An 8008-nucleotide genomic window follows, 5' to 3' on the forward strand; every position below is an offset into this window, starting at 1 on the left:
TATCTGCTTGCTTAACCCCCCCGGAGTGCAAGTTAGGAGGAGCTATCCCCCTTGCACCAGGTGCCCTAATAAACATACCTGCTTTATAACTCTCTCTGAGTTGTAGAGTCTGATTTCATGCTTCAGTGGGGGCTTGCAACCAGGATGGGCCCCTGGCACCCCACAGGGAGCAGCTGGGGAGGGTAAGGGGCTGTGAGATGCTAGAAGTAAGGGAAGTGCCATGAGGGGCTTGTCTGGACTGGGAGCACCTGCCCCGGCACAGCCACCAGTGCTGGGGACCCTGGGGACCCCACTGAGCCTCGGTGCCTGCCGGTGAGATAAGGAGGCACAAAATCACAAAATGAAATAAAAACCTTTGTAAATAAGTAGAATCACTTTTAAGGCAGTTAACGGAGCTTGTCACCTCCCTCTTAAGGCTTTGCTCCCAAACTGCAGCTTGAGTCAGTTGTATGGAGGTGGCAGCGGTGGCTGCTCCGGTTGGCACACTGACCCCAGCCAGCCCTGTGCGGAGCCCAGGCCACCAGCACCCAGGTGAGGGGGTTCGGTCAGGCAGGGTGGGAGCCAATACTCCCTCCACTGGGGAATGTCAAGGTGTGCCTGTGATCCCGGGGAGGGGGACGATGCCCTCTGGAGCTGGGGCACCAGAGCCATGTGCCAGGGTTGCCTGCACCATGCATGACTTCACTGGGAAACTTTGGCCAGGCTGGGCATGCTGGGGCACGGTCAAGAGGGTAGCTCTGTCCCAGACCTTGCCCGAGGCAAGCAGCTCCTGGAGGCTGGGGCTGGCAGAGCCCCTCAATGACCCATTACTGCAGCATCATTTGGCTGAGTATCACCATCCTCCAGGTGGAGGGTGGCCTCTGTCCCCAGCATGGGGGAAGTTGCCCCATCACCCCAGGGTGTCACCAGCCCTGCCTGAGGCAGCAGGACATGGCCAGCACTACCAAAATTGCCCAGCCGTACCGACAAGGATGTGATGTCCCCACTGCCTGCAGCGACAGAAGAGTTTGTCCTCCCCAGCACCAAGACAGGTACCCTGGGGTGGGGGCCCAGGACAGCCCCCACTCCTGCACAGCCTCCCAGCCCCACTTGGGTGCTCCCTCCACATGGGACTCATCCTGCCCCTCAGTGGCACTGGGGCAAAGCTGGGCATGGCTCCACAGGACCCCTGCTCAGCCCAGGGGGCTGGCAAGTGAATGGGGGCACAACAGCACCCGTGGGGCAGGCTGGTGTTTGGAGGTACAGGGCAGTATCTTAAGGGGTGACAGAGCTCCAGCTCACCCTACTGTGCTTTCATGCCTTTCAGGGTCCCCATGGAGTCATTGGGCCTGGAACTGGCCACCCCCCCAGGAGGGGGTCTCTGGGGTCCCCTCCACTCACTTGAACATCACACCCCAGTCCCCACCAGCGCACCAGGGACCTGCCCAACCCCGCACACCTGGCACTGCAGGGTGATGTGCCCTAGTGTCGTGGTTTAAGCCCAGCCGGCAACCCAGAACCACACAGCTGCTCACTCACTCCCCCTCTTCCTCCCCCTGCTCCTGGAGGGATGGGGAGGAGAATCGAAAGAATGTAACTCCCACGGATTGAGATAAGAACAGTCCAGTAACTAAGGTGTAACACAAAACCACTACTGCTACCACCAATAATAATAGTGATAAGGGAAATAACAAGGGGAGAGAATACAACTGCTCACCACCTGCCAACTGTTACCCAGTCCGACCTGAGCAGTGATCTACCCCTTCTGGGTAACTGCCCCCAGTTTATATACTGGGCATGACATGCTGTGGTATGGAATACCCCTTTGGCTAGTTTGGGTCAGGTGTACTGTCTCTGCTTTGTCTTGACTTCCCCTCCTCCCTGGCAGAGCATGAGATTGAGAATGTCCTTGGTCAGAGTAAACATTACTGAGCAACAACTAAAACCATCAGTGTTATCAGTGTTGTTCCCAGGCTGAAAGTCAAAACCACAGCGCTGCACCAGCTACTAAGAAGGAGAAAAATGACTGCTACTGCTGAACCCAGGACACCTAAGCATGATGGGTGCCTGCCTGGCTCCCTGACAGCAGCAAAGGCAGTGTCCATCCAACTTCCCCCACATGCCCTTCTCCCACAGAGCTGCCTGCCCCACATTGTGCCTGGCCACCCAGCACCCCACAGGCACCATAGGTGTGTTACCATAAAAGTTGGTTGGAGAAACTCTCTAAGACTCAATTTGGAGTTTTAGAAAGCAGCATTCTTTATTGCAGCACTGGACGCGCACACAAATCATTTCGCAAAGTTGAGTGTGCCTGTTACTTGCTAGCCGCAGCTGTATATTTAGCATACTCATGCATATTCATAGCTTTCATATGAACTAATTTTAATATTTGCATTCTAGTTACACACGTGCTTTCTTGCTGAGTGGGGGTTCTCTGGTGGTGGTCAATAGTCTTCCTCACTGTTTACTGAATGACTTCAGTGCTTGCACACGCTTGCAAGGTCCTAGTGCTGAGTTAGCAGTTGCTATGTCCTTGCTTCTGTTCCAGTCTCGCTCCATGTCAGGTGCCACTCTGCTATCTTGAAGGCTGGCATCCTTGGTCTTATTTATTGTCTCCTTAGTTATCAGTCCCGTGATGTTCCTTCCCCCATCAGCCGAACATTCCTTTCTCTACGTGTTAGCAAGTTAGAAGAGTTTGCTGTATTTTACTATGTTAAAGCCACACACACTATTGTTTAGTTTAAACCTATGATTTAAGCCTAAAGGTAATGTGCCTGAGCTATCCCTGCAAGCCTCACTGGCTGTCCTCTCCAAGGAGGAGCTGTGGGTGAGCAATAAGCACCTCCTGAACCACAACATGCCCAACAAGTCCAACCCCTGCATCCTGCATCCTGCTTCTGATGCAGTCCCAATGCCTGCATGGGACTGGATGGAGGTAGGAGGGTGGGGGGCTCCACCAGCACCCCCCACGGTGGGGCAGGAGCTGGCTGTCAATGGGGATGTGTTGGGGCTTGGTGCAGGGTGCTGGGTACAGGGTTTGCATGGCTGTGATGGGGACAGTAGCAGAGACATCCCCCAGGGTGGCTGCAATGCCCAGTGTGGTGGATGCAGGAGATGGTGGAGAGCATGGTTCAGGGCACAGAACAGGATGCAAGGAGCAGGAGATGGTGGGGAGCAGGGTACAGGGTGGGGAGCAGGGTGCAGGGTGCAGAGCAGGGTGCACATGGAGGATGCTGGACACAAAGTACAAAGCTCATGGTGCCAGTGCAGGGCACAGAGCATGAGACTCACAGGGCAGGGCAGGGAGCTGTGGGACACTCACAGTGCATGGAGACAGTGCAGACATCTTGGTCAGAGCAAGGCTCTGGGGCTCTGGCAGGGCCTGGGAACAGGGTGACCACAGTACATGGCTCCAGCACACCTCCACTGCTTCAGGCCAGGGCCAAGGGGCACCTTGGCCACCTCTGGGCTGGCCTCACCCGGCTTGGGACCAGGACAGCCAGCTCAGAACAGGGTCAGGGCTGGCACTGCAGCTGTATGCCACTCACTGCACTGCACTGTGGGGTTCTGGTGCTGTGACTGGCATTGGGGCCAGGATGGTTCCTTCCCATCACTCCCCCATGGATTAGCTCTGGGCTGGCACTGGCAGCTCTGCACTTGCTAATTACCCGTGCTCAGCTGGTAGATTTAGCGCTAAATCCTTCTGTGTGTAATTGACCCCGCTCACTGGAGCCAGAGCTGGAGCCAGAGCTGGAGCAAGGGGCCCCATGCCAGGCTGTGCCATGCTGAGACAGCTGTACCCTATGTGCCACTGTGTGCCAAGCCATGCCATGCTGTGCCATGCAAGCTTCAGATCCAAGAGGCAAGAGGGACTCTCCTGGGCCACCTTTTGAAGGGACTCTGTGAGCTGTGTCCTCCGTCTCGGCCAGCACATGTCCCCCAGCCCAGACAAGATGGTGGCTGAAGCCAGCTCAGCTACTGCCTATTGGGTCTGAGAGCTGAAATGGCCCCAGACAGGCTGGCAGGAACCAGCACCAGAGGGGCTGAGGTGACCAAGACCCAGAGCCACATGACAGAGCTGGAGGCACAGTGCTACATGGGTTGGACCTGCTGCACCTTGGCCACCCCACCACAGAGGGGGTCCCCAGGGTCTGGGTAGCTTGTGTTCAGCAGAGGTGCTGCTCCAGGTAGGAGGTGGGCAGGGGCTGGTGGCTGGCAGGGTGCCCTGGCCAGGATGTGTCCTGTTGAGTCAACACTAGCAAGTGTTATCACAGAAGCCAGTTGGAGAAACTCTCTAAGACTTGATTTTGAGTTTTAGAAAGCAGCATTCTTTATTGCAGCTCTGGGCACACATGCAAATCATTTCGCAAAGGTGGAGCTTGCCTTCCAGGCCAAGAAGCTGGATGATAATGTGAGCCAGGTCCCGCAGGCAGGGAGCTGGAGGGAGCCAGGGTGGGCAGGATGGGCAGGGCAGAGGGTGCTCTGACCCATGTTCCCTCCTCCAGGACCTCTTCAGCAAGTCAGATCCCTTCCTGGAGATATACTGCATCAATGACGACTGCAACGATCACACCGAGATGAGGCCAGGCAGTATCCAACCCTCAGCCAGCCCATAGCTGCCTGGCCCCACTGAGCCTCTCACCCCACAGGTGGTGAAGAACAACCTCAGCCCCATCTGGGAGTCCTTCAAGATCTCTCTCAACTCATTCTGCAGCTGTGAGAAGAGGAAGCCGAGGGTGAGGAAGGGCAATGGGGGACCCCATCCTTGCCCCCAGGGCACGTGTACCCTGGCTTCCCTGTGGCTGGAGACCCCAAGCCATTGGGAATGGTGCTGAGGTCAGTGCCAGGGCTGAGTGCAGTTTAGGATGCATGGTCCAACCCAGCCGGGCGCTGCCCAGCCATGGCTGAGCTGTGTCCTGCCACAGTGTGTGGTGTGGGACTATGAATTGTGGCAAACACAACTTCATCCGGGAGTTCTTCACCACCTTCAAGAAGATGCAGAAGGCAATGGGGAAGAACAAGGTGGGTGCAGAGACAAGGGGATGTAGGGACAGCTTGTGGGGTCATCCCTCCATGCCACCAGCAGATCTCATTCCAGGAAGCACCTCCCAGCTCCTCCTCTGGTTTTGGGGTTGTCCTCCTTTCACTGACCCCTTCTTTAGGAAAGGGATGGTATGTTTGTGCTCCTTGGGGCAAATTGACCCCAGCTGGGAGTGTGGAAAGGCAGTTGCACCCTGAGGCTGCAGGGCTGCGGGGTTATGGAGCTGCGAGGTTGTAAGGCTGTGTGGCTGTGGGTGAGGGGATGCCAGTGTGTGGGGCCATGTCCTTGGGCTGGGGTGGCAAAGGCAGTGCAGGTGCAATGTGCTGTAAGTGCAGTGGGACTGCATGAACCCCAAGTACAAAATCAAGAAGTGCAACTACAAGAACTAGGGGGTCATGGTGCTGCTGGACCTGAAGGTGAGCACCCGCATGCTGTGCCATGCCATGCCAAGCTGTGCTGCGCCTGGCTCCTGTGGGGCGGCATGGGGCAGGACTGGCTGACGCAATTCCTTCTGGAAGATCCACAGGGTCTACTTCTTCCTGGACTACATCACGGGCAGCTTCCAGATCCATTTCACGATGAGGGGCATCCCCCAACCTGAAGCACCAAGGGCTCTGGCACTGGGCTCTCCTGAGTGGCAGCAGAGCCACTTGATGCCAGTGGGGATACTCCAGTGGCTCTACTGACCCTGGGGGGACTCTCACTGCCGCTCCCTTGCCAGGTCACCATCAACTTCACAGACTCCAATGGAGACACCTGGAACACCTGCTCCCTGCACTATATCAACCACTACCAGCCCGATGATACCTCGAGGCACTATTCGCAGTGGGCGAGATCTCTGCCAAGACTATGACAGGGCAGTTTCTCTGGCAGGTCCCCAGCGGCCAGGACACCCTGGTACTGGTCACCTGTCATGGTTTAAGCTCAGCTGGTAACTCAGAACCACGCAGCCGCTCTCTCACTTCTTTCCCCCTCCCCACTCCCGGAGGGATGGGGAGGAGAATCGAAAGAATGTAAATCCCACGGGTTGATATAAGAACAGTCCAGTAACTAAGGTATAGTACAAAACTACTACTGCTACCACCAATAATAATTATAAGGGAAATAACAAGGGGAGAGAATATAAAACTAAAAGGGGAAGGGGAAAAGGAAAAGAAAACAATAAACACAAGTGATGCACAATACACTTGCTCACCACCTGCCAACCAATACTCAGCCCAACCCGAGCAGCAATCTGGCCTTCTGGGTAACTCCCCCCAGTTTATATACTAGGCATGATGTGCTGTGGTATGGAATATCCCTTTGGCTAGTTTGGGTCAGGTGTCCTATCTCTGCTTCCTCCCAGCTTCCTGTGCCCTTCCTCACTGGCAGAGCATGAGACCGAAAAGTTCTTAATCGGAGTAAGCATTACTTAGCAACAGCTAAAAACATTGGTGTGTTATCAGCATTGTTCTCAGGCTAAAGTCAAAAACACAGCACTGCACTAGCTACTAAAAAAGAGAAAAATAGGTTTTACAGCTGAACCCAGGACATCACCCTAGTGCTGGCACTGCCGGGGCTCTTCACACCCCTTCTCTTGCAGGGATAAGAAATTCTCAGCTCTGTGCTTTGGTGCAAAGATCTCCCCCAAGTATGAGGTAAGGGGGTGGTTGGGGTGCTGGGACCTTAGGGATGCACTCTTCCCTCCCAGCACCCTTGGCTGTGGCTCCCGTGGGGCTTGGCAAGTTTCCGATTGGGCACTGGCTGCCCCCTCCCCTCTTGCCCTCCAGGTCTTCCATGATTTCACCATCAACTTCAACCCTGATAATGATGAATGTGAGGGTGAGTCCAGCTCCAGGGAGGCTGGTCCCATAGCTCCCCTGTGCCATAGCCTGGTGCTGCCAGGACATCCCCACTCACCCCTCGCTTCCCCCACAGGCATCCAGAGTGTTGTGGAGTCCTACCAGAGCTATCTGCCCAAAATCCAGCTGCACAGCCCCACCAACATGGCCCACATCATCTTCAAGGTGGCTCATGTGGCAGCTGACAAGGAGTGGACAAAGAAGGCTTTGGTATGTACCCACTGTCCCTGGCCAGCTGGCTCAGGGCTAGGCTGAGTCCTTACATGCTCATGCCACTTGTAGCTGCTCCAACATCAAAGCCAAGCCCTTGTCCAGCTCCCCCTGCATGGGGCTGGCAATGAGTCTGGGCAGCCCACCCAAAGCTTCCCTCCCCCCTAGCAATACTTCATCCTGCTGATCCTGATGGACGGAGTGGTGATGGACAAGGCGGACACGTGGGGAGCCATTGTCCGCACCTGCTGCCTGCCCATGTCCATCATCATCGTGGGGGGTTGACAACATCGACTTCACTGACATGCAGATTCTAGATGGGGACAGTGGCATTCTGCACTCCCCCAAGGGTGAGCCTGTCCTCTGGGACATTGTCCTGTTTGTCCTCTTCTGGGATGTGAGTGGCGCATTGATGATCCTCCCATCCCCTCCTGTCCCTTGCCATCCCCATGGCAGGACCAAGTATCGCGGCACAGCAAGCCGGTGCCCCACTAGTGCTGCTCCGCATGCTGGGGTGTGTGGGTGCCATGGTGCCCCAGCTCACCCATGTCCCCTGGTGTCCCTGGTGTCCCTTGTCCCACAGGCATCACCAGCAGCCCTGGTGAAGCGTGTGCTGGCAGAGGTGCCCAAGCAGGTGGTGGAGTACTACAGCTACAAGGCCTCCCCCCCCCCCCACTGCCCCTGGCCAGAGACCTCTGCCTTCAATCTCAGCTCTCCCCAGTGAACCCCCCCGACATGGTGTGGGGACTGATGGGGTCCCTGCCAGGTCCCAGCCCTGCCACAGCCCCCTCCTTGCTGGGCAGGTGGACACCAGGAGCCAGCAGTGTGTCCCTACTGGTACTAGGGGCATGGGGATGGTTCCAGTGCCCTGGTGCAGGACACCTCCCCTGCACTGCCCAGGGGTCCTCGGTGGCATTGCCCAGTCCCAGTGCTCTAT

The 8008-nt window shown here is 56.3% G+C and overlaps 1 pseudogene; it reads left to right on the top strand.

The window, feature by feature from the left end:
• Positions 1 to 3982: 3982 nt before the first annotated feature.
• LOC136004447 (copine-7-like) lies at positions 3983 to 7795 on the top strand (annotated as a pseudogene).
• The last annotated feature ends 213 nt before the right edge of the window (positions 7796 to 8008 follow it).

The sequence above is a fragment of the Lathamus discolor genome, chromosome W (genome assembly GCF_037157495.1).
Source record: "Lathamus discolor isolate bLatDis1 chromosome W, bLatDis1.hap1, whole genome shotgun sequence".
NCBI classification, from domain to species: Eukaryota; Metazoa; Chordata; class Aves; order Psittaciformes; family Psittacidae; genus Lathamus; species Lathamus discolor.